The following is a 27,782-nucleotide window of genomic DNA, read 5'->3' as shown; positions in this document are numbered from 1 at the left end:
CGCCCTCTTGTCGTCCGGCAGAAAATCCAGCAGGGGAGCTATCTTGTACCAGAGTTCCCTGTCGTAGCGGGCCACGATAGCCAAGGCGTTGGCCGCTTTAATCGTCGTCGCCGCCGACGTGATGACTCTGCGTCCCATGGCATCCAATTTCTTTCCCTCGCCGTCCGGCGGGGAAGTCGACGTGGAGGCCGCACCCCCCCCCGCTTTCTTCCTGGCTGCCGCGGAGACGACGGAGTCCGGGGTAGGCTGCGCCCGGAGGCATAGGGGGGCCGAGTCCGGGACCCGGTACTTTTTCTCGTACCGGTCTCTTTTCGCTGGCGTCGTGGAAGGGTTCTTGAGGAGGGAAAGGCCCTCATCCCAAATGTCGTCCAACAGAGGCACTGCGAGGACCGTCTTCCTCTTGGTCTCGCGCCGTTGGTAAAGGAAGCCTTCCTTTTTCTTCTCCTCAGGGCAGAGTTGGAAAAGCTCGGATGCCCTGGCGATCATTGAGTGGAACGATCCAATCTCGTCGGGCGGAGAAGCCCTGGTGGGAGGCGACGACGGAAAATCCTCGTCGTATGCCTCGTCGTCCGTACCCGTCGCTGCCGTGTCAGTCCCCGTATCATCCCCTCGGGTGGACGGGGAGGAGGGCTGGACGGGGCGCGACGGTTGAAAAGGAGGCGGTGGATGGATCCTTCTTTTCTTGGTAGGGGGAACACCAGAAGGCAGAGGGGAATCCGACGGGCGAGCAGGGGCCCCGTCGGTATCCTCGACGATGTCGTCGTCGTCACCTGCGTCGGGGCCCATTCCGACGGGCTGGTCTTGTTCCACGCCTAGGCCGTGGCTTAAGACCTCGATCAGTTCCTCTTCTGAGGTTGAGGCCGAATCTACGACGACGCCCTGCCCCCCCTTCTTCCCCACGGAGGGTTTCACGGGGGTCCTATCGATGGGCACGAAAGAAGACTCCCTCCGAGGAGGCAGGGAGATTCTGGGCCCCGAGGCCGCCACCACTGGTGCAGCCTCCACAGGCTGGGCCAGGGCCGCCGCGACCGTTTCGATAGAGGGCTTGGTCGAATGGATCAAGGCCTTCACCACCTTAGGTGCGCTCACCGCCTTATCCTTGAGGGAGGGGGCACTGCCACGCTCCTCCTCTGCCTTAGAGCTCGACCGGGGTCTCTCCAGGAGCTTCGCCGGGTGCTCGGCCTTCCTCTTACCCGACCCAGAGCGTTGGCTCGTGGTTGATGGCGCCGGGGAGGGTGCGCCCTGCCTGGCGCCCGTAGAGCCCGACCGTTCGGCGCTCCCGGTGCCAGCGGACTCGCGGTGCTTGGCCTTATGTTGGGCCCCCGTCGCCGGGGCGCCCTCAAAGGTCTTAGAAGACCGCTCAGATTTCTTCTTCTTCTCGCCAGACGGGCTCTTCCTTCTCCACGTGCGTCTTGTCCCCATGAAGGCAGTAAAGGCAGAAAGAGTGTTCGTCCTCCTTGAAGACGTTCTGCAGCTGGCATCCAGGGCAGGCCCTGAACAGCTTTCCGGGCGTCGAGCTTCCCTTCTCCTGGGCCATCTCCGAGACCGGGCCTGAGAAGCTTCTGGAGTCCTCCGAAGTGTAGCTCGACGAAATCTTCACCCTTGAGGGGCACAGATGAATCCGACACGGGTCCCCGTTGATCGGATGTAGGATCGGTGGAGCTTGAGGCTCTTTTGACCGAAAGAATCGAAGTTTTTGTGAAAAAGCGCGAAAAAATAGCACTAACGCTCGAGAGCAATAGCACGAGGATCCCAACACATGAACGTGCGGTAAAAATCTGAAGATGGCTGCCAGAGGCGGTGCTTAGGTAGAGGGCAGTCATTGGCTGTGGTCAGTATGACGCAGAGACCAGTGATTGGTTATTACTACGAAAGACAGATCAGAAACGAAACTGATATTGGTTTTTTCTTTACCGAGGATTCCCAGCCTGACGACGGGGAATATTCATGAGCATGTGAATCCATGCCAGACCCCATGCTGGAGAACCTTGAGTTCCATTCCAATCTATATAGGCTTGCATCCCCTTCTGAAAGTTGCTCAGCTCCATCCCTGGATCTCAGGCTCCCCCGCATCTAGCTCTTTCTGGCTTTCGCCTGTACTCGAAGCTCCGCTGGGTGAGGCCGCCCTAGTGGCCAACCTACTATAACTACAACTACAATTCGGGGGGTAGGGTGCTACCGCCCTGCCGCTCCAATAGCACATCAAAGAACTACACATTGCTATACAGTTCAAATATATGTAACCGCCACTATATTCAAGTCCATCAAGTCTCTCACAATCTGCAATATGTTATCGAATATCGGCCTCCTACAGCCAGGCCCTTCGTTCTCAGCCTTTGCCTAGGATGTTCGCTCGCCGCCATAGCAAAATGCATACCATATCTGAGTCACTTATCACGTCCATTTTGTGTCTCCTCCGTGTCTTGATCCGGGCAGCCTTGCAGATCCAACCATGTTGTTGCTTCTTCCGGAGGTGTCAAAAAAGTGCATTTTGCCCTTATACACGACCTTCAATTTCGCAGGGTACAGCAGCATATATTTTATCCCAGCCGTCCGCAGCCTCCTTTTGATGGTTACATAGCTGTACTGCTGCCTCTGGACCAGCATAGTGTAATCCGGGTATGCCGTGATAGTGCTCGAGGCCCTCTCGATTGTTCTGCCTTTCCGAAAATACTCCAATATTTTTTCCCGGTCTTTATAGTTCAGTATCTTGGCAATTATCGCTCGTGGAGGAGCCCCCGGTCTCGGCTTCCGCATGAGGGCTCTGTGTGCACGCTCAACCACAAATCCTTGCGAGAGTATACCGGCCCCGATTCCTTGTAGGAGTAAGTTCTCGATATAATCAGTCGCGTCCTGGCCCTCCTCGCCTTCCGGCAGACCCACCACACAAATGTTGTTTCTCCTCGCTCTCCCTTCTGCTTCTTCTGCTCGAGACTCCAAGTTGGCCACCTGTTGCTTGAGGACATGGATCTCTTTTGTATTGTTGGCACCGGTGTCCGTATTAGATTTCACTGCGCTCTCCAGGCTGCTTGTGCGTTCCGCCAGTCCCCTGACATCCTGTCTCAGCAGGGAGACTTCGATGCCCACTGCTTCGAATTTAGCCTCCAGGGAAGTGCGTAGGTCCATCATCGCAACCCCCCCAAGATTCCTTCAGCTCCGTAATGGCTTCCAAAATCTGACGATTATCAGCCGCTGTCGCGCCCTCAGCCAGTGCCATCGGGCCTTTGGTTGAGGTGGCCGCAGGAGACAGTTGTGCTTTCTCAAAAATGTCCATCGTGGGTTGTTTGGTCTTATTCTTGCCCACGGCCCCTCGCGCCGCCATTTTCTGGTTACCGTTGGGTCTCCCTATCACGATTCAGCGACCAAGTGTCTCCCCAGCTGCAATTTCCGCTCTTTACCGACTGTTGTGGTGGTCTCCAGGCAGTCGCAACCTCCACCTCCTCTCGCCGCTGCTAGTTCAATGCCAAGCGAGCGCTTCTCGTGCTGGTCATGGTGCGGCCTGCATTTTCATACCTCTGCTGCCCTGGGCCCCTGCCGTCTGGGCCAGCACCCAAGCTTTCACGACTCAAGACCTACAGCCCCCGGGGTTTTTTTTTTGTATTCCGCCTTCACCACGCCATTGTCGTTCTTTCCCCGTGGCCGCCGCCTTCTCTTCGGGTACCCTGGTTTCGTTTCTTTTGTTGTCGGCCATCTTGTGTGACAATGGACCGAGCCGCCGCCGTCGTTCGTCGAGCAATTCCTCCAGACTCCCGCTTACGATTTTTCTCGATCTTTATACAATGACCGAAGCATCCATTCCCATGCGTGTGTGATCGATTCTGGAACAAAAAGCGCACTTTTAAAAGGTAGTTTGTACGGACCATCTGTCGGATCCTCTGGAGCTCACCGGGAAGCATGTCCTACTCCATGGCTGCTCAAGCCACGCCCCCCCCCGTTTTTAAACAGTTAAAGCTTTTCTCAATAGCTTAAGATATGTGTTAGTGCTTTAGTGATTTGACCACTGTTCTCATATTGATATAATCTAGCTTGGTGGCATCTCACAAAAATGTGTATTTTTTTCATGTGTAACAATTGCCTGTCCCAATAGCACGCTGATCTTGCCACATTTAATGTTACGCAAAAATTATTATGCTGTTAATATTGAACACATATTTAATGTAATAATTATAAGATAGAGCCATCAATTAAACAGACTCAGATAGAGCCAACACGTGTTTCAACCCTACTGGATCTTTTTCAAGGCTGTACATCAGACAAATCACACAAAACATATGCCAGTGAACATTCAATCATAATCACCAGAAATATTGTTATGCTCAACAGAACGGGCTATATCAAATTGGTATCCCAATACCTCCAAACGCAAAGCTGCTATCAATTGAATTCCATCCCACCAACACAATTGTTAATGAATGCAAGAATATGCTACAGAAATGGGTTAGGTAAGGGTTGCTTACTGATGACGAATTATTATACATCACAGTATCAGCCCCCAAATGCCTACTATATAGTTTCGACATAAAGTACATAAACAATTTGACAGCATACCTGAGGGACGACCCATCCTCAATACTGGGGTCTGGGTACTGAAAAACTTGGCCAGATACATCCAAATATAAACAGGTTACTCACCGTAGTGACCACCTTACTCCTAGTCCATAGTCCCCTTTCCTCCATACTTATAGGACATTCCTCCGTCCTGTGGGACGGAACCGGACCACTTTGAAAAAGCATCAAAATGTTGACATTTTAGTCCTTCCTCGCGGGGTACGGCACGCGGCCGTAACCCCGCCCATCTTAGCTCCACCCCACGCATCACCCATCAGTCCTTTTCTATCGCCAGGTCAGAGACCTTTAAGCAATTACAGAGGAACCTTACTAGAGGGGACGGTGGGCGGGCGTATGGAGGAAAGGGGACTATGGAGTAGGAGTAAGGTGGTCACTACGGTGAGTAACCTGGTTATACTCCTACGTGGTTGATTCCCAAGCACTCCTTACAGGAACTATGGGTGGATGGAAAACCCCTTACTGAAACAGGTTCTTCAGCACAGCCTGGCCAAACTGAGCATCAGATCTGGAGCTCAGGTCAAGACAATGTTTACAAAATGCCGATGGGGAGGCCCATGTAGCCGCTTTTGCAGAGGTCTCCCAGGGGACATACTTTTGAAAGGCACCTGAAGCTGCTTTGCCCCGCAACAGGTGTGCATGAATACCTTTATGAGGCTGCAACCCTTGGACAGTGTAAGACTCCGTAATGCAAGCAGTGATCCATCTGGAGATGGTCGACTTAGAGGCCTGTCTACCTTGTGGGTTACCAAAAGTCACCAATAGTTGAGAAGAGCTCCTAAATACTGATGTTCTGTCTAGATAGAACTTAAGAGCCCTTCTAACATCCAAACAATGCAGAACCCTTTCCGCTTCTGGAGCAGGGTTTAGAAAGAGGACCGGCAGGGAGATTGACTGATTCAGATGGAAATCAGATACCATCTTTGGCAGGAAAGAAGGATTTGTCCGTAGGACCACCTTATCCTTGTGGGAAACCAAGAAGGGATGCTCCACTGACAAAGCTTGGAGCTCACTAACACGCTGCGCAGAAGTAACGGCGACCACGTAAGGTGCTTAAGGTCCACCGTGGCCATTGGTTCGAAGGGTTTATGGCACAATGCCGTCAGGACCACGTTCAGATCCCACGTCGGGTGCGGTTTGCGAACCGGGGGTGGGAGGGGTAAAGGCAGGACAAACCCGCGAAACGCCTCCTAATCACTGGATTAGCCAGAGAGTAAGAGCATTGATCCGTGGATAGGTAGGCGGATACCGCCGAAAGATCAAGTCCTGCATGACAGAACGTGAATGCCCAACGCTGCTAAGTGGGATACGAAGGACGGCACAGTGTCAATCGTAGCCACCCTTGGGTCCAGCTGTTTGTTTAAGCACCAATGACAGAACCTAAGCCATTTGCTCCTATACTGAGACCTTGTCGAGGGTTTCCTGGCTGCCTGAATAATGCGCATGTTATCAGCAGGCAGGTTGAGATGTTCCAAGGACCTGAACTCAGGCAACATGCCGCCAAGCTGAACGATTGTGGGGAGGGGTGCCACAGCTGCTGGCCGCCCTGGTAAAGCAGGTCGGGAGTCACCAGTAGCCTGCCCGGTGCACACACCGACAGGTGTTGTAGCTACGAGAACCAGAACCTGCTATGAGCAGAAGCGAACAGTTCACTGTGTTCTTTAGCTTGCAGATCATCCCATGAACTAGAGGCAGAGGCGGGAAAGCATAGGCCCTCATGTTGTGCCAAGGAATCTCAAGAGCATCCCCCAGAGAGGAGGCTCCCAGGCCGTTCCTGGAGGCATACAGAGGAAGTTTCTTGTTTGCCGACGATGCGAAGAGGTCCACCTTCGGCATGCCCCAAGGCTGGAAAAATTAAGAGGGGATCTCCGACTTCGGCTCTGATTCGTAGCTGACCATTGTCCGCCGACTGAGGGCGTCTGCCGTAATGTTCAGCTGGCCCGGGATGTGTACTGCTACCAGCCAGACCCCATGACGAACCGCCCACTCCCAAATCTGGATGGACAGGTCCACGAACGGGGGAGAATTGGTGCCCCCTTGCTTTGTTGATAATGACCGGTCTGAACGCTTTGAATGCTAGAAAAATAGCCAGGAGCTCCAGATGTATATGAAGGAGCTTGTCCCGAGGCGGCCAAAGGTCCGAGACCTGAAGAAGATCCAACGTCGCACCCCAGCAAGGAGGAGTCCGTCGTGACCATCACCATCGGGGATGGGTCTTGAAACCCTGCACCCACCGCCAGGTTGCTGAGAGACGACCACCACTCCAGGTCCGCTCTCATGGAAGCCGGAATCAATATCTACTTGGAGTCCGGATCCACCGGAGCAGAGGAATGTCCCATAAGTATGGAGGAAAGGGGACGGGACGTAGGAGTAAGAGGTAATCAAAATCCCCTCTTACATTATGGATACAATACACATGCTAAGTATCTTTCAGGACATTATTTGGCAATTGGATTATCTTTTGGTAATGCTGGATGTGAAAACCTTTTATACTTCCATCAAACACACATTGGCCGCAGCTAGTATAGATTGTACATTTCCACAACACCACCATCTCATTACACACATTTAGTAATGATCAAAGAATTTGAGTTTTCACTTACCAATAATATGTTTGACAGGCACCATTACCACCAGATTAGTCGTATTGCCATGGGCGCTAGATATGCACCAGCACAGGCCAACTTGTTCATGAATAAATTTGAACAAAAACATGCTCTCAGCCATCAGGATTAACTGACCAATGTAAAGTACTGGTGTAGGTACACAGATAACATCCTTATGAGATGGCATTGAACACAGGATGATCTACATGAATGTCACATTTGAATCACAATGACTTTGCAATCAAATGAAAATGTACTGTAAATGATTCAGTTATGGATTTTTTGGATGTACAGATTTCAGTTCACCCAGAGAGTCTGCAAACACAAACATATAGGAAACCTACGGAGGTTAACTCTGTACTATACACTTTCAGTCTCACACAAAAGCACCTACACACTTAAGACACTTATTTGTCCATCTTGCATGTCAGATACAGCACTAACACCACCTAACTGGTTGCAAAAATCCATTCCTCATAGCTGCTACAAATGTGGTTCTTGCTTCATGTGCGCTTTTGCGTTGAACACGCATAAGGTTGATTTCAACAATCAAGGTAATTTCTATATCCAACAATTTATCAACTGCCGCACAAAATATGTCAAACTATCATCTGTGTTTGCAAGTCAATCTGAATTGGCAGCACAATACAGGAATTGAGAATTAGAATTCAGGAACACCCAAGCATGTTGGAACACCAGGACACACAGTTTCCACTCACAACACACTGGCAGGAGAAACATCAACTGAACAATAAGAAGGATATCAGATTTGTGGACCTAGAGATTGCCTCCTGTGATGTTCGAGGAGGTGACAGTGAACTAAGGCTCCAACAAAGTGAATCCAGACAAATGTAAATTTAGTTCTGTAACACAGGGGTTACATTCGGATCATGAATTTAATGTTTTCCTATTAAGAGATTTATATTCCTGATCTTTAACAAGCAGCACGCGTGGTTGTCTGCCTTTTGGAGTGTTATTAGTAGCATGGGATATTATAATACTTATAATTATTATGGCACTGGTGAGACATTTAGCTTCATGAACTACACATTCCACTATGCTGTTCATTTTGCGCAAGCACAGACTATCCACTAACAGGAAGTATCTACTTCATATTAGTGTTATTAGGCGCATGGGACATTTCAATATGGCACCAGTGTCATTTTTAGTTTTACGAATGACACATTCTGCCACTAACAGGAAGTTATTATTGCTTGTATTCCTGGCACTGATGCCTATTTTTGCACAATCCAGTGTCGAGATTAATACCAGTTATTGATGAACTTTTCTGTGCATAGAGATCTGCAGTGACTCCTTCAGAACTGTCTTTATTATGCTTCATCACGATCCATGGATTTTGAAAGTTTATTGTTGGGTACTTACTTTGACCCAAACAGGTCCTGTCAGGGCCACCCAGAATGCTATTACACTTTCAAAAATGCACTTTTTTAGCTGGCCACTTGGTTTTGGTGCAGTATGCACATGTTTATTTATCTTGATACAGTCCGGTCTAGCTAGGGGTACCCATGATGTTAATGCTCCTTACTTTCTCAACAATTCTTTCTTCATCTGAGCAGGATGGAGGTCGCTGGGCAGCGCTACCATCCTCTGACTGCCAAGATTTCGACATTCCCTAACCTCACCATCACTTACAGGTACGCCCAGCCGGGGTGCTTCTGAGTTGCAATGGAGCCTTTTTACCTTATCAAAATTCACCATTTCCTACAATTGCAGGCTCGAGTGTGCTCACTCGGAGCCCGCCCCAATCCTCCACCATTGGCTGCAGTTATTAAGAGGCCAATCTGGGAAGCCGGCAGGCAAAATCGGCCCCTTTATTCAGGCCTCCTCCAAGGCCTTGCTCCTGTCTGGCCTGTCCGGCCGTAGCCAGCATGCCGCCTACCCCCCCCCTTCATCCCGGCTCCCCTTGCTTTTCACCACAGGGTATGTGCTGTGCTCATTGTGTTGCTGGGCTGCACGTGCTACATCTTGTTCTACTGCCCGAATGGCCGTTCCTGCGGCACCATCGCAATGCCTCCTTCTATTGCCTCATTGTCTTTCCTGATTGGCCTGGCTGCTGTTCCTCTCCGTATCTTGGTCTTGGCTTCTGCCTGCAAGGCATGCAACCGGACTCGAGTCTGGCTATCCTCTTCCTGATTCCACATGTCTCCCATAGACATTTTCGCACAGTCGCCTCTTCATTAACTTTCATGGCATCTCTTCACTCCTTGACTTGGGCCTATCACCGTTACTGGTTTCTTTTTACTTCATTCTTAAGGGCAGGCTTTTACTGCTATTTGGACATTGCACCATGCCAACTGTGACTTTTTACTGTGTGCGTATGTGGTTGCTCTAGGTCTTTTGCTTCTACCTCTTGGGCCGAATACTGCCTACTTGACCACACTGTTTTTTCCATGGCTGAGAGATCTGCTGTTTTACTTCAATATGGGTTGTGACTTTAAAACATACTCCGCCTTTTCGCTGTTCACCGTTTGCCTGTCAATGGCTGTATTCTTGACGTGGCTCCCCGCACCAGGATGTGCTTCCTTGTGATGTTGCGCACCTGTTTTTGCTAACTTTTAGCCCTATACCATGTTATGTTTCTTGCTCTAAATTTGTGCCCCCTCCATTGTCTCACCACTTACTGCCATGTTCCGTTGAGTCCTTTCACTTGCATTCATGTCCCTTCCCAGCCCTCCCTCCTTGGCATTGCTCCTTCCTCCCAGACCTGCTCCTCCCTTTCTTTTTTATGTTCCAGCACTTGCACGTTCCGAATCGCCTCCTGGCCTAGTAGGATCGTTTTTGTTTTTTGTTTTGCCCCTGCTCTTCCCTAACCTGTTTCCCCTTCTCCCCTTCCTTTTATGTTACAGCACTTTAATGTTCCAAATCGCCTCAAAGCTTATTAGGAGCGTTTTTTGTTTTTTCACCCATGCTCTTCCCTAACTTGTTTCCCCTCCCACCCTTATCCCCCCCTTCTCCCTTCCAGTCCACGTAACGGCACTTGCACGATTCAAGGCCTAGTAGGATCGGTTCTTTTTTTATTTTCTCTCCCCCTCACCTCTTTGCCTTGATGGGCTATTGTGCAGCTGCTATTGCACCACTACCTTTGTGTTCAGAAGCCAATTTATTAATTGTTTTCTCTTTTTTTGCTCCTCCTCCCTCGTGTTTCTTGAATGGAAAAGCTAACCATGTTGAATAGGTCTACTGTGATATTTTGCTGTACAATTTTAACACTATGGTTATCTTTATACTTTTGGTTCAATTAGGATATCCATGGCTAAATTCAACCCACGCTGTTGCTCTTTTTGTTGCAACTCACTTTCTGGTGATTATAATTGAATGTTCACTGGCATTGATACCATGTGTTTTGTGTGATTTGTCTACGACATACAGCCTTGAAGAAGACTCAGGAGGGTCGAAACACATGTTGGCTGTGTCTATCCAAACCTGTTTGTTCAATTGACGCTCTACCTTATAATTTGACATTATATATTTTTTCCAATATTAACAGCATAATACATTTTGAGTAACATTAAATGTGACAAGATCAGTGCGCTACTGGCACAGGCAATTGCTCTAAATGTAGGTACTCACCCCTCTGGAGACGAAAGGACACTGCCTCTGCTGCCTGAGCATACGCAGCTAGGTTTTTACCTAGACAGACCAGACAATATTGCAATCTACTTAGCACAGTTGGATTCCTTGTTCTAGTGCCTTACCTCAGTGATTACTATCATTTTTGATGTGCTAAACATGTAGAGAGTCTGAAATTATTCCATGTCGATTGACCACCTTAATTGTTGGTTGCTGGTTAGAGAGAATGTTGTGAAGATTGCGCTATGAGTCGGGGTTCCAAGTTTACTGTAATGGAGGCGAGAACAAATATTCGAGTTCTTGAACAACATTGGTGCGTGGGTCAAAAAAAACGTTTTCCATTTCTCTCAAAATATCTGCAAGCTCATGTATACTATATCATACATACTATGTATCAACTGCAAGATGTTTACTTTGTGTAATGCAAATAGTACAGATTAAGTTGCCACTAATTTTACCCTTAAAATTGGAATACTGTTTTCATCATTTCTTCCTTCAAGTCTCCTGATATGGCACACCCTTAACGGAATTTAAAATAAGTAATGTTGTACAACGCTCTTCTGTGACTATAAGTGGCCTCAATGAGGGCGCTGCAGAGGTGACGCGCACGATGGGGGCTTTCTAGTGCAGCTCCATGCACCAGTGGCATACGTTCGAAGGAGAGCACTTAGCCCATATTTCCTGTGCCCGAACTGGTCCGGCAACCAAGGATATTCCTGTGGTGGTGCTGGTGGTCAGTGTTGAATGCCCTCAATGGTGAAACTCTCCATAGACATTCTGGCCCGTGCCCTGGATGTGGATCAACACCAATTCCGCCGGAGGCTCCATGGTGAAGAAAGAGAGGGCTGATCAGTCGCTGTGCTGTCTGGATCGGACCATTGGAAGTACCCTGAACTTCACACAGAATCTACTGTGGGCAGTGCGCATGAGAGAAGCGCATTACGGAGCATTATGTGGGGGAGGAGAGGCCCGACTGGGACACTTGCCGTGCCAGGGCCACCTGGTTGAGTCTCATATTGTGGGGCTCCTGCTGGCTGCGCCCGACTGGTGCGAATACTGTGCCGTAGCCAAAAGGGGACCAGCAGCGCTGAGGGTGTTAAGAGGCTTCACATATAATGAATAGGTGGCATGTCGACTTGGAAAGCACTAGAAGAGTAGACAGTTGGCCCTCTGTGCAGAGGGTCATCCACATAAAATACTAGTTACCTCCTCCATCTTTCTGGTAATCAAGGCTGTGTAAAGAGATTGCCTTAGTCCATTCAGGGCCTATTCCATTGGTTGCTGACTCGGGCTGGGAAGCATAACCACTACTAAGATGCCTCTTGCTTACCCCCCTTCCTTGGGGTGTCATACTTACCGCATCTCTGGCTGCTGGGGGCTACTGTGCAGGAGAGTGGACTGTGAGGTGGCTGTTGGTGTCAGGAGAAAAAAGGGTGGCATGGATAAATTCACACATTCAGGCGCCAAGCCAAATGGTGCACCGCAACAAGATCCAGTGAGCGTGGGATAGTTGTCGGGTGCACAATTGTTTGGCCCACCAGATATTCAGAAACTGCTTACCTCCATGCAGAAGGGATTTCACTGTCAATGGCAGAGTGTATGACTTTACAGCCAACATTACATCCATACGGTCTCAGTTTGAGAGGGTGTCGCAGCATATCAGTAATGCAGAAGGCAGGATCAGCTCAGCAGAGGAAATCATAGTGACAATACAGAGCACCATCAACTTTCTCATAAAAGACATGAAGGAAGTGAAAGCTAAACATGATGATCTTGAGTCACGATCACACAGAAATAATGTGTGTATTAATTGGATCCCTGAGAAGGCACTAAATAGAAACACGGAATGTGTGATGGAAGAACTTGAGACATTTTGGGGAATCCCCCGCTGCCTACTCAAACCGACGCATGAAATGAAGTAGCTACGATATAAATCTAGTAATATATGTATATATGATACATTATTCACCGTAATCGTATTTCTGATGCTTGTATCTGCTTAGATTCACATTATGTGCATAGGCCGACATCTAGTGGAAGCTGCAGAGTATTACAGTTTGTTTTTTGAAACTCGAAAAAGGGGTGTCGAACTAGGGTGTGCCAGTAATACTATCCCTAGTGTGATATCCACTGTACCCATGATCCCTCACATGTGTAGGACCCTCAGATTGTATTTTTTCTGACATGAGGTAGCATGAGGAGTAGCGTGAGTACAGAGTATCCCAGCAGATAGATAGACTACAAGCAACCATGCACCTTCTCTCAGAGGGGAGGAAGGGCGGGCGCATGTGAATCTAAGCAGATACAAGCATCAGAAATGCGATTACGGTGAGTAATGTATCTCTTCTGAGGCTTGTGCAATCTGCTTAGATCACATGCTGTGCATAGATTAGCGAGCAGTGTTAAAAGAAGGAGGTGGGATGTGAGAAGGGTCATGAGCAAACAAATGTCTTTGTGTGAATAGAGCTCCATGTAGCTGCTTTGCAAATCGTGTCATGGGGTACATTTGCAATGAAAGCCAGAGTGGCCCCAGTAACTCTAGTGGAGTGGGCCCTTGGCGTAAAAGGCAGTGTCTTTTCTGTTAGGGAGTAGCACAGTTAGATACATTTAACTATCCATCTAGAGATGGCACTTTTAGAGACGCAATCTCCTTCTCTGCCTGTAGCTACGGAGACGAATAGTTGATCTGTTTTTCTTAGCGGTCTGGTCTTGTCTACATAGTAGAGGACCACTCTTCTCACATCCAAAGTGTGTAGTTTCACCTCAGCAGAGCTTTTGGGTTCTTGGAAAACGGCTGGTAGCTCAATGGACTGGTTAACATGGAATTTGGAAATAAACTTAGGTGAGAACCTAGGGTGAGTTTGTAAAACCAGTTTATCCTTATGTATAGTAAAGAAAGGATCCTGCACTGACAGAGCCTGAATTTCACTGACCCTTCTTATGAATGTAATGGCTACTAAGAAGGCAGTCTTATAAGTCAGGTGTTTGAGACTAGCTTTATGTCTGGGTTCAAAGGGGGGCCATCAACTGGGTTGATTTGTTTATTCTGGCACCAAATAACTAATCTTTTCCACTTATCAAAGTAACAGTGCATTGTGTTAGGTTTCCTTGATTCTTTTAGGATATCCATACATCTCTGTGGTAAATTGAGATGGCCAAGCTCTGACTTCAGGAGCCATGCTGCCAAGTTCATCGAGTTGGATTGAGGATGCACTGTTTGTCCTCCGTGCTGGAAGAGTAGTTTGTACCAGCACGGGAGACTGATGGGTTCGCACACCGTCAGTTTGCGCAGGTGCGGGAACCACGGTTGTCTCGCCCACATAGGGGCAACTAGGATGAGCGCAATCGATTCACTGTGTATTTTGTTGACCACCGTCCTCATCAGAGGGGTTGGTGTAAAAGCATAGGCAAACATCCCTGACCAGTTCATCCATAGAGCGTTCCCCTTGGAGCCTGGCTGGGGGAATCTGGATGCGAATCCTGGGCATGGTCTGTTTTCGCTTGTGGCAAATAGGTCTATAGTGGGGAAGCCCAACTGTGAGAAGAGGTCTCCTACAACTTCTTTGTGTAGACACCATTCGTGTCCTTCTGGGAGAGGATCTCTGCTCAAAGCGTCCGCTAGTGAATTGAAATCTCCTGGAACATGTTGAGATGACAGGTAAATGTTCGGTCTGAGTGCCCATATCCAAATTTTCTGGGCAAGCCTGGACAGATTTGGCGAACAGGTGCCTCCCTGTTTATTTATGTAAAACATTGCGGTCGTGCTGTCTGTTAGGATCTGCACTGACAGGTTGATTCAGTGGGGTTCGAACGCCCGAGGCGCTCTGAAGACTGCCAGAAGTTCTAGTAGGTTGATGTGATTCTGAGCCACTGTGTGAGACCAGAGACCCTTAGTTGTGTGGTGAAGGAGGTGTGCTCCCCACCCTGACAGGGACGTGTCTGTTGTGACTACGGCGTGTATTTCTGGATCGTAAAAGGGTTTCCACTTTGAAAGATTCTCCCTTGTCCACGAGCGAAGACTCTGTACTAGTGTTGGCGAAACGACCACTAGATCGTCCCACTGACCACTTGCCTGAGACCACTGTTTCGCCAACCATTCCTGCATGGGACGCATGAGCAGGTGCGCGTGGGGAACCAGGTAAATGCATGATGCCATCATGCCTAGTAAACACATTGCCTTGCACACTCTTATCTGACAACCGGACTGATATTGCGGAATTTGCAGCAGTATATTCCCAATTCTTTCCTCTGATGGGAAGGTCAACCCCTCTTTGGTGTCTAGGACAGCTCCTAGGAACTGTTTAGAGGTGCTTGGCACCAAGCTTGATTTGTTCTCGTTTATTGAGAAGCCCAATTGAAAGAGAAGGTCAATTGTTCTTTGAATGTTGGATCTGCAAATTACCAGGGTTTCCCCTGCGATGAGCCAGTCGTCCAGGTAAGGGTACACTGGGATTGTCTCCCTGCGTAGGTGTGCCGCCACCACCGCCAGTACCTTGGTGAAAACCCTTGGAGCCGAGGCTATACCGAAGGGCAGCACCTTGAACTGGTAGTGCTGGCTGTCTACCTTGAAACCCAAGAAACTTCTGTGCGCTGGGAACATGGAAATATGAAAATAGGCATCTTTCATGTCCAATGTTGCCATGTAATCTCCTCTTATTAGTAGGTGGATTACCTCTTGGAGTGTAGTCATGCCAAATTTCTGAGGCTTGACATACTTGTTTGCAGGGCATAAGCCTAATACTGGGCACATTGTTAGATCTTTTTTTGGCACAAGGAAGTAAGTTGAATAAATACCCTTGTTTACATGGTTGCCCGGGACGAGTTCTATCGTGTCCTTTGCAAGAAGAATGACGATCTCCCTCGAGGAGGATTCTTTGGTGCTCCAAGGAGTGTATTTTCTGTCTTGGAGGATGGTCGCGGGGGCGTTCCAACAGTTGGATACAGTATCCCGTGGACACTGTGGACAGCACCCATCTGTCCAAGGTGATCCCTTCCCATGCGTGGGCGAAGGTGGAAATGCGCCCCCCCACTGGGGATGCATGGGAGGGGACCCAGAGCAGAATATCACTGTCAGTTGGGAGGCATAGTGCCTCTACCTGGGCTGCCTCTCCCCCTACCACGGCCCATCTTTTGACCTCTGGAGAACCCCTGGGTAGCCTGTTGGTTGCCTCCCCACGATGTTCCTTGGCCTTGAAAGTAATTGGACCCTCTCTGGGAATTTTGGCCGCGAGAGCGACGAAAATTATTATTATTCCCTCATTGGTTTGTGGGTTTATTAGTTAATTGTCCAAGGGACTTCAAGGTGTCATATTCGTCCTTGGCTGTTTTGAGCGCCTCCTCCACGGCCTTTCCAAACAAGACATTTGGTTCCACTGGCATGTCAATGAGGGTGGCTTGGGTCTCAGGTAAAAACCCCGACTGCCTCAGGCAAGCATGTCTCTTGATTACTGTGCTCTCTGCAATAAGCCGCCCTGCACTGTCTGCTGCGTCAAAGTTAGCCTTGAGAATGCATCCGGACACCGATCTTCCTTCTGATGGAATCTGGGCCAACTGGCTCTTTAGAGGTTCAGGTGCGGAGGCAATGAGGACAGCTACCTGTTCCCATTGGTGACAGTTGTAACATGCCAGCAGAGTGGTGGTATTAGCAATTCTTGCCTGGTAAGCGGAAGTGGAAGCCACTTTCCTTCCTAGCCCATATATTGTTTTGCTCTCGTTGTCTGGGGGAGCATCAGAAGATGTTAGAGTTGTCCCCGCCCTCTTCCTGGTGGTTGTAACGACTAATGAGTCGGGTTTAAGCTGACCCCTTATGTAAAGTGGGTCGGAGGGGGCGGCCCTGAATTTTTTCTCTGCTTGTGGGTTAACTGCCCAGGTAAGATTAGGGGTGAGCAGAGAAGGGTCGATTCTGCGTTGAACAGACTTCAGAATTGGGATGGCTTGGGCAATGGATTTTTTATCCCCCATAATATGTTCTGCAAAGTCCCTCTCTTCTTGGGCCCCCTGATTATCTATCTGGAAATGGGCTGCGGCCTTAGCTAAGACCTCGTTCAGCAATGACTGATTATCCATAGGTGAGTCATTCACCGGTGGTTCCTTGGGAATAGGGGAGTCGAGACTATAGGCCTCTGCCTTGTCTTCCTCCTCCTCATCCTGGTCCTCATCTCCATAATAGTCGACCCCTGCCTGGTCATCCACTGTTTGTATTTCTGGATCCTCCCCATACTGCTGGTAAGGTTCAATAGTGAATGGATCTGAAATCAGCCCCTGAACTGGAGTCTCAGTACGGAGTCTTAGTAGGAGGTTGAGGGTCTTTGGATCCTGAAGGGGCAGAGGAAGCAGGGGTATTCCGATAGCTCTGAAAGTATTTAGGGTATTTTTCGTAAAAATCTGCATAAAAGGCATTCTCCTAATTACTCTGTCGATGTCTTCCGAGGTCCATACTTTGGAACTGGGAATAACCCTTTCCTGCTGTGGTTCCTCTTCTATTCCCATATCCTGGGGAGTGGGAGGGACAACTTTTGGCCTAGTGACAGGGTCAGGAGCCTTGGACTTCTCTAAAGATTTGGGGTGTTTATCCTTCTGAGCCTGTTGTTCAGAGGCTTTTTTCTGTTGTTTGTCCCCTTTCCCATCAGTAGAGGTATGTTTTCCTGACTCTTTGGCTTTCCCTGAATCGTTCGACGCCTGGCGTCGAGATTCGGAGCTGGGTTCACGAGATTCTGGAGTCTTAGAGGAGGGATGTCGAGTCTCGGAGGCAGACATCGTACGACCTGCCGGAGTCGACTTTGAACGTGCTGCTTGGGGGTAGAGGTCAGATTCGTCTTCTGACGACCATAACTCTAAGACCTTAGGTAATGTGGCACTCTTCCCAATCGTAGACGGTTGCTGTGTGTCATGGGGCGACCATGACCTTGAACGCCCAGAGGACACCGATTCTGCGGACCGCTCTCTGTGCCTTTTTCTGCCGCTCACTCGACACGGGTGTCGAATCTCGGGTGGGGTTAGTGTGCTTAGATGAAGGTGTGCGAGTAGCGCTCTTGCCGCCGGGTGTTGTCCCCATAATTGCCCCGCCGGACAGTCCTCCGATGTCGGTGGCTTGCGTCTGGGTGCCTAACGACACCCCTGTGCCCTCGCCAGATGAAGGAACCCACAGCGTCCATGGCCTCGAGTTGCCTAGCGTAGTGGGCCCAACGTTCGGTGGAGAGGTCCTTAAGTGTCTTTGCTTTGAAGAGCTTACAAGCTCTGCAATTTGCTTCGGGGTGGTCCCTAGGAAGATACAGATTACAGGTGTTATGCTTATCTACCCAAGGTAATTTACGGTTGCACTTGGGGCAGAATTTAAATGGAGTACTCCATATGTTAATATCTGGCAGCGGGCGGGGTGTATGTAGGAAAATAAAGGAGTGAGTATGTCCACCCCCCACTCTCCCCACTTGCAGGGCTGAGGCCAGTGGCCTTCTGAGGCCCAAAGTCCGTCGTGCAGTCTCGACAGCTGTTCGTTCTCCAGTTACCGGCGTCAATCTTCGGAATCTCGACGTGGGATTTGAGGAACAGGGATTTTTTCGTAAATTTTATAATAAATGGCTAAAAGCCAGGGAACTCCGCAACTATGCTTCCAACAAGTATGGCAGAAAAAACCAATCTGAGGGTCCTACACGCGTGAACGATCATGGGTACAGTGGACGTCACATTAGGGATAGTATTACTGGCACGCCCTAGTTCGACGCCCCTTTTCGAGTTTCGAAAAAAACAAACTAATACTCCGCAGCTTCCACTAGATGTCGACCTATGCACAGCATGTGATCTAAGCAGATTCCACAAGCCTCAGAAATATATGTATATATCCAGACTATTCCGTTTCTGTGCAACATGAAAGAAGATCTTTTCTTGGCATTAAGAAACTCCTCAGAGGAACATCCAATACACAATGCGGTTTTCAGCGTGACTTTGGTTCCAGTATGAGAATAAGACATACTTTTTAACAGTTCCTGAGGCTGCTGTAACCTTTATTGAAGCAAAGATCCCTCTCCCGGCAGCCCCTTAGCTGGGCGCCTCCCGAGGGTAATATCCATGATGATTGAGCAGCACTTGTATAGTAATAAAGGTAGGGGGGTGTAAAAATTAAGTGCCTTCTATTATTAATTTCTGATTTACGGATATGTTCAGAGGGTTGCCAATGGGCGTGAACACAGCCCAATGCGCTTGCATGGTTTCGTTTTTTTGTTACGTTTGGGGTGGGATTTACTACACTGCAACAGTTTGGATTCTGGTGAGGATGGGGGGTGGGTAAAGTTGGGAAGTTTGGGAGGAAACATGAAAATGGCACTTGGTGGATGCAAAACGGGAGAGGGCAGAGTAGGTAGTGGGAGCAGCCATGGTAAACTAGCGTGCAACAACACCTTTAGCTTGAATGGCTTTGTTATTCAAAGGAGTAGAAGGAACCACGCTCATTAGCTTGAATGTACAAGGTCTGGGTAATACAATCAAAGCTAGGAAGATACCATCTCATGAGCAGAGACATGGCGCTAGTTATTGTTTCTGCATGAGACACATGCGACTGCAGAACAGACCACTACTGGTACAAGGCAATGGGGCAACAAAAGATTCTACACGTCATACTCATCACGAGACAGAGGGGTGATGACCGTGGTGCGTACCGAATTGCATTGTTAGACCTTAAAAAAACAAATGGACAACTTCAGAGACACAGGCAAACCTGCGCTCTTTCTGCTCCTTGATTTATCCGCAGCGTTTGACCTGGTGGATCATAAGACACTCTGCCACCATCTCTCCTCTGCGGCGAACTTCTCCCCGAAGGACTGTGCTTGGATCACCTTGTTTCTTCAAGAAAGGGTAATGAATGTCTTCTCTGACTAAGCCTGTGCCCACTCAAGTGACATAAAATGCATAGTCCCACAGGGCTCCTGCATCTCGCATAACCTATTTACGAGGCCACTGTTCAACATGCTGGGCATCTCATACACCAATTATGCTGATGACACGCAGGTGCTTATCCCCCTTACTGGTGATTACAAGTCCGACATGAACACCCTCAATTCCATATACTCAACTATCCAAACCTGGATGGCAGAAAGCTGGTTGTGCCTCAATGATGAGAAAACCAAACGTGTGCTGATAGGATCACCTGCCAACCTGGACAAGCAATACAGCTACTTCATGATTGACAACATACCAATCACTGTATCCCAGGCTGTGAAGACCTTGGCTGTATATTTGGACTCTAAACTCACTATGAACAGACAGGTCAATGCCATTGCTTCCACCTCAGCATACCATTCTAAACTGCTCAATGCAGCCAGCCACTTTCTGTCTGAACAGAACTGCATCACCATTGCAAGAGCAATAATTGGATCTCGATTGGACTACTGCAATGTCCTCTTTGTAGGGACTTCTGGCAAAAATATCTCCAAACGGTACAAAACAATGCCCTCAGGGCTGCCACCGGTATTTCCAAGAGGGACCATATCTCTGAGACCAGGGAGCAGGTTCACTGGCTTCCCCTTAAAGAGCGGATTGTCTTTAAAACCCTCGCCCTTACGCATAAATGCGTCCATAACCTGGCACCTCTCTATCTGGTTCAAAGAATAGCCAAGCCAATCTCAGCCAGACCCATCAGATCGGCCTACACCAACCGAATCGCCACTCCTAAAACCCGGAGAGTTCACACAGAAGGTTGCCTACCATGGCTGCGACCCATTGGAACACTCTAACCCCCCACTTAAGAATTGATTCACACATAGCCTTCCGCAAAGCGATAAAAACTACTTGTGTCATTTCATAACCACTGGCACCCATTTAGGCTGTACGTTATTACCCTCTGTGATGAAACCCTCACTGTGACCATATGATACTTTAAATTTGTAACCACCAATGTATGTATTCTACTTTATTCACTGTTAGGTTAAACATACACTGTAACTATGAGCTATGCTTTCCTCTTGAACCACCTGTGTATGTATCCTAAGAAATTCCTATTGTTGGGCTGCACATTCAATGTAACCATGAGCCAAGCCTTCTTACTTGTAGCCAAGACAATCTCATGCAACAGCGCCTCAATGCCTTTGGGCTGTAGCGTGCTTTACAAATCCAAAATAAATAAAATAAATCTAGGAATTCCAAGTGCTGTGCAAGAAAATAGACATGATGAGGTGAGAAGTTAAAGTGCATGGGTAACTCAACTTATTGGAAGTATTGCTAGTCAATGTATACAGACCTAACACGGACAAAGCAGATTTTTACTGAGGAGTTTTTCGCTACCCCACTACAATGGTGATTTGGGGTGGAGACATGAATACAATATTAGATGTAGCTTTGGACCACACTCCGTGTGTGAGGAGAGTAGCTATGTTTACTCAGTTTGGAATCCTAAAGCAAATCAGGAAAGATATCCGAAAGGTGGAAGACCACCTTAAGTTGTTAATGACCTCACTCCACTGACGAGATCGGAAATTAAAACTGAATAAGATAACTTCAGGGAAGCTGCACAAAGGGAATTGAAATATTTTAATAGGCCGCTTATGGCAAGGCGCTATGGTGAAGTGGGAACAATACTACACGCTGTGAAAGCATCACGAGGTACTACACAGACAACAGATTCAAACAAAGTAATTTATGAATTCAAATGTCAGGATATTAGAAGCCCTAGCTTGCCCTATACTAAAGTGGGATTTCCATACCTGAACTAAACTAAGGAACGTCTGAGTCAAAGAGTACAACTTAAAAGTCTGTGTCCAAAACCTATGCTTGCCCTCACAAATAAACAATGTTTAGGGATGTCAATAATCAAATAAATGGTGATCAACCAAGTTCTGAGTTGCTTCAGCTCCCTTTCCCCAAGTTCAAGAAAGTTTCCCAAAAGTCTCTGAGTTACCTCTCTCCCACACAAGCTAACAGTTTCACACAATCCCCGGGGTCCCCTTCCCCATGTTCCAAATAATGCAGTTAAAAGATGATCTCAAGGCTTCTTCTCAAGAAAACAGGTATATCTCCTTCCGTCTCAGGGCTCCCTTCCCCAAGACTCCAGCTCTGCCAAGTATACCTCTTTCAGTATTTTAAACAATGGGGTTATCACAGTCCAGGGCTCACTGATCTAGGCACAGTTGTCAGACCACATAGTCCACCCATCACAGGGCACGCAACCAGGATGCCTCTCTTTGTTGGTCTCTTGGCTTTGGCGGACAATATTCACCCTTCTCTGGCCTCTCCTTGGTAGCCTTGTGGCTCTACCAGAAAAAGTCACATACCTCCCGCCAGCCTTTGGCCTTGCAGCACTGTAGTTATTTACAAAGTTCACTGTTTGGCTTTCTTCAGCCCGCAACACTACTCTGGCCTTCTTCTGCAGGCTCTCCCCCTGCTCCCTCATCTGAGTCCAGAAACCTGAGTCATCTTAAACTTCTCTCTCACCTTCCTCCCTCACACTCAGGACATTGCCAAGAAGTCCCACTTTCAGCTCTTCTTTCTCAAAAGATTTCCACCTTTTTCTCACCTTCCCCCAGAGGCTCAATGCTACCCCGACCCTAGTTCTCTCTAGGCTTGACTATTTCAATAGCCTCCTCCTGAATCTTCCTTCCTCCACTCAGACCCCTCCAGCTAATCCAGAATAGGGCAGCAAGACTTATCCTTGGCTTCATGACCAGGGACCGCATCTCTCCTGCCCTACAAAGTATTCACTGGCTCCAGGTTGCTTCTTGGATTAAATTCAAATCCCTCTGTATCATCCACAAGGCAGTCTGGGGCCGGGGACTACACTACCTGCAACTCTTTCTTACTAAATATTCCTCTTTAGACCTCTGCGTTCCTCTGGCACCAACTACTTGTGTGCAAAGCGGTTTGCTAAACAGAGCGCAGGTGGTCGATCACTTTCCTCAACTGGCTCCCTTCTTTGGAACAGCCTCCCCCTCCCTCTCCGTCTTGAGCAGGACCTTCTTAAATTCTGGAAGAGCCTCAAGACCTTCCCTCTTTACCTCTTCCTTCCCTCCCCTGCTAATCGCACATCCGCTCGATTGGTGTGCAGGGCCCTTCGGCATCCTCGGGCCCTGACCTCCCACACCATATCATCCCAGCTGCTGTCCATCCAAAGCACTTGCCTCAGCTCACCCTCCGCCCCTGTAGGCCTGCGCTTACCTTACATTGCACTTCACCTGCTGCTCACCCACAAGCACCACAGCACCAATCCCATTCCTTCTCCCTTCTGCACTTGCACGTTCTGAACACTCACAAGGCATAGTAGGTTCGTCTTTCCCTCACCATTGTCTTCTTTTATTTATTATATTTATGTATTGCAATTGTAAATCATCCCCTGTCCCCTCCCTGTTGCCCTGTGGGTGCTTTGAAACTGCATTTGCTTCCTGGATACACGCCTAACAAGAGAACAATAAATAATATAAACATACTTGACTAAGATTTGAGTTAAATTGTTGTGCAACATATATTCAATAAATCTTCACAACCTGCCTTTCATTGGAAAAATAAATGTATATTTATCTTGAAGGTTTCCCAACATTTCTTTAGTTAATTTAGCAAACACTAAAACCATTTCTGTGGCTTGTGCAACGTTTCTTTTCCCTTTTCAGGTTTATTACACTTTCTGTGTAAAGCCTTAATTGAATCACAAGGGGAAAGTTTGCAGATATTATTTCTCTTCTTAAGCTTTCTATTCGCTTAACAATGGCTTATCAGTTTGTTTCAACTCGCGTTTGAAGTTTAAGGGCACAGACAATGTGTCCGCTGATATGGTTGCTTAAAGGTATGCGTGCTGAGCTGCTCAGTGATTCCCTCTCAAACTCACCGGTTCTTGAGCTCTTGGGATATACATGCAGCGTTGATGAAGGATTCCTCTACTTCCACTGCTACCACAACGGTAATGGGTCTTCAGTATGGCCCAAAAACTCTCCAGCGTGTCTTTCATCACCCGGGAGCCAACGATCATCAGTCTTCAGGATTACGGGATCGGCCCAGCTCAGCACTACTTCCCACTGCGCAAACTCTATACAGGGTTAGGAGTTTTAAAGCCAGTCGCAAGACACTTCATCTCGGCGCGCAGCGCTTCCCAGAGTTCGCCACAGAGTCAATTTGTGGGGGGAAAAAAAGGGGAGCTGGCTTACAATAGCTCCTAAAGGTTGAAGAAGGGCTAGGTTGGTTGTCACTAAGTAACATAGCTACCATGTCCCACCCATCTTATATTTAACCCTTTGACCTCTCTTTCTGGTACTTTTGGGTCGATGGTATCTCATATTATTTTTCCTGGACACTGGGACATGTATGACAATACCCCATTACTGCCCTTGGTATAGAAAGGTCTTCTTGGAAGGGGCAGGAGGAATACTGTGTCTCGCCCGAATATATCTCACTCCCAATCCCCCAAGGACCCTCCACCCAGGTGATCCTCCCTCGCTTCTCCACCCCTAAGGTCAGGATCCAAAGGCGATGGCCTTTCCCTGGCCACCTGCGCAGAGGATTCAAGGGGAGTAGATGTGAGGACGCCCTAAGGCTTCTGACAACGCCAAATCAAACATTAATGACACCTTCTACCGGCACTAGTCAGAATTATATGGACCACACAGCTTAGTATCGGATTGTGAGTGCGAGCAATACTTAGATGGAATTTTCAAGTTTCTGCTTTCTAGTGAAGCTAGCATTTATCTCCACACCCCCATGTTTCTAGAAGAAATTCACACAGCTATCCATGAACTCCCAAATGAGCCAGGTTCATATGGGATGTGCTCAGAATTTGTTAGCACTGTACATGTTACAACTTTGGGAGGAATCTCTCTCTCCAACCCGATATTGCCAGAAACATTGAGAGAATCAGTAATAATATTGCTTCTTAAACAAGGCAAAATGGCTGAGGACTGCGATTCCCATCGCCCAACATCCCTTATCAATGTTGATTCAAAAATATGTTTTAGAGTAACAGTGACCAGGTGCTTGTCTCTTATGCCACACCTAATCCATTTGGATCAAGCTGGGTTCATCCAAGGTGCTCTACTAGTTTGAATCCCGAATGATTGTTCACTGTGAAATCACGTTGGACCCAAACAGCGCAGACAGCAGCCATATGGTAACATTGTGCCCGTCTCACCACTTATTACCAGTATGTAGCCCTCTTGACCCACATGTAACCAGGGTCCAGCCTTGTCTGTATTGCCCTGGATTGTAAAATGCCTGCACTTACTCCATGTTTATATGTAACTCAAGCGTCCAGCTACCCCAGGGTTTTGGCGCGCGATACAAATAATAAACAATAACAATATCTGTGGATATACAGAAGGCCTTTGATCCAGTGTCCTGGCCATTTATGTTCAGAGTTTTGGAAAAATGAGGATTCGGCCCTGGTTTTATATCCTGGGTTAGACTTCTGCATACGCAGCCTTATGCTAGGGTACAAACAAATGACCGTGTCCAGTCAAAGTTTCGAAAGACCTTTTTTTCGAAAGTCAAAGGGTCGGAAAAAAAGGGTTGAATTATTTTATTTATTTATATATTTTTTTGTTTGGTTTGGTAAAAAAAGTTTTTTTAATAAAGAAAACGGGATGGGGGGAACCCCCCCATAAAAAAAATGCAACCCTTTTTTTCGACCCTTTGACTGTCGAAAAAAAGGCATTCGATCTTTTTGTTTTCGATAGTTTAACCTAGAACCACAAATTACCTATTATCACCAACCCTTCATTTGACCTGGAGCCTGAGGCAGAGGGGTTCTCTCTTGCCCTTGCCCTTTGGGTTGGTGGTAGAACCATTGGCAGATATTAGCAAAGTTCAGGAATTCGGGTATCAGGTTGGGAGGCACACCTGAAACTATATTTTTATATGCAGATGATATTTTGTTATTTTTGAGGGTCCCGGATAAGAATATCAAACCAGTGCGGAAAGCAGTGATCACATTCAGCAAGTACTCTGGACTATATATTAATAAGTCAAAGTCTGAAGTGCTCCTTATTGACACCTGCAACCAGAGAACCTGCTAATTCTGGCAGCCTTAAATGGACTTCACAACCGGTTCGATATCTGGTTACAATGGCTTCTCCTTTTGATGAACATATGTTCGATTGTAATTATGGTGTGTCCATGGCGTGATGAATCCAGCAAAATCATGACTCCCTCTCTGGAGAAACTCTCTTCCTATATGGCCATTGAAGGTCAGCCACTACCTGATCCCCGACCGTGGTGTGTGGCTTCCCAAGGGAGTATCATATGGGGGAGAGGACCCTCATTGGTGGGAGGGAAATTGGTCTCAAGAAACGCAGCACCCACCTTTCCATTCTGGGTATAACAACCCCCCTAGGTTCACAGACTGTTATGGCTTATTCTGATATTGAACCCATCCAAACGTCTTATACTGACATCAGGGGTCCTTCTGACAAATTATATCATAGCACTGAGACGAGTGATGAAGATTACTAGAACCAGGAAGCCTCCTCTGCGTTCTAGTTGTTGACGGGAGCTACATAGTAGCAGGACATCAGCTGCGCAAAGGTAGGAAACCACGTAGAGTGAGACGCCGCAATGAGAACCTCGCTGCACGCGAAGCTGGTCAGAAGCTGGAAAGCAAGTGGAGTGCTGCCCGGCACTGGAAGGCTGCTAGAAATGCTGTCCAGATGAAGCCAAGAAACAAAAAGGTCTGCCTTAGTGCGGTCGAGGGCAGTGTTAGGCTGTCAGGAGACCAGGCGAGAAGCAGAGAAAGGGGGGCGGGGGGCACTGTACCGAGCTGCTGGCAAGCCACAGCAACTGCGTGAAGAGCGCCGGAGCAGCCAAAACAAACCGGGGAGCCCAAAAGGGAAGAGCGGGACACCAGAGCGCTTCAAGGCAAATGCTGCGCACCGTAGGGAAGCTTAAGGAGTCTGCTAAAGTGGGCTGAAAGCCCTGGGACAAAGAGTAAAAGACGCAAATGAGAAGCTAGAGGGTCACTGTCCCAACTGATAAAAAAAAGGGCATGGACAAGGCTGTTGCCTAGTAAAGTGTGCAAGTCTGAAACCCATCTACATTGTGAAAAAAAGTGGGTAAAGTCCTGGCAGGAGAGTAAACCACGCACTGTGCCAGTTTGGGACCTGCATCCATATATATGTGTGGAACAGGACCGAGAACTCTTTATATTTTTGGACATTCTGAGACTGACATCCTTTAGTTTCGTTGAGGCACTCCAGCTTCTTGTTTTGCCACAACTATCCATAGGAGTTAGCGTTGGGAATGGGAGCTTGTCTGACACTTCAAGGCAGGTCTCAACAAACAAGTGAAAGGCTGCCATGTACTGAGATCCATTTGCCCATGCTCAACACTGTGCCCAGGCTCATCTGCCACCAAGTTAAATGCAGTGCCTCAAAAACAATGGGACATAGAACATCCAAATACACTTAGAAACGTGACATTACTACGCCAACAGGCCATCAGAAGTATTGCAACTGAAATATATTCGTAGGCGTCTTCAGTATCAGTCCAGATATTAACAATAATTCATGTAATGCCACTGCTTTGGTGCATCTGCTACTCTTTAGAAAACAAATGAAATTACTGCTTCTCTAAAGGTACTGTCAAGAATTTAAAGATGCTAGTACACAGTAGAAGAGCACACACCATAGGTTCACCTCTTAAACAGCTTTTGAGAACAGGTTGTTCTCAACTTGCATGTATGCATGCTATGTGGTCGTTTTTTGCCAATGAAGTGTACTGCCCCAATGTTGTCCCGGCACAGTACAAACTGCATATGCATGGGTGGGTGCTGCAGCCACTCGGATTGCTCTAACTTAGGCTGACTAACAATCCAAGGCTGGCTTCTGAGTAAACTGTGGCAGTTCACACCCACCCTCCTGTCTGACGCAGCTGCCCGCTCAATGCTCTCCTGAAGCCCTGGCACCCATCCAGGATTCCCCCACTGCTCTTACCTCGACTTTCCCTGCAGTCTAACCAAAACCTTTGACCCTCTTATCTGTTAAAGGGTTCTCATTTCTCCCTTCGATGGACCGCAGAGCCTGCCATGGAAATGGACAAGGAGATCACATGGAACCCTGCCTT

At 48.0% G+C, this 27,782-nt stretch overlaps 1 protein-coding gene across 2 annotated transcripts in view; it reads right to left on the bottom strand.

The window, feature by feature from the left end:
• Window positions 1-27,782, bottom strand: part of MICU2 (mitochondrial calcium uptake 2) — a 1,758,017-nt gene that overhangs the window by 860,632 nt on the left and 869,603 nt on the right. The gene's annotated exons all lie outside the window — the stretch shown is intronic.

Source organism: Ambystoma mexicanum, chromosome 7q (assembly GCF_040938575.1).
Source record: "Ambystoma mexicanum isolate Mex_15411 chromosome 7q, UKY_AmexF1_1, whole genome shotgun sequence".
Classification (NCBI taxonomy): Eukaryota; Metazoa; Chordata; class Amphibia; order Caudata; family Ambystomatidae; genus Ambystoma; species Ambystoma mexicanum.
Note: the sequence above shows the minus strand (reverse complement) of the source record. Positions and strands in the feature narration are given on the sequence as shown.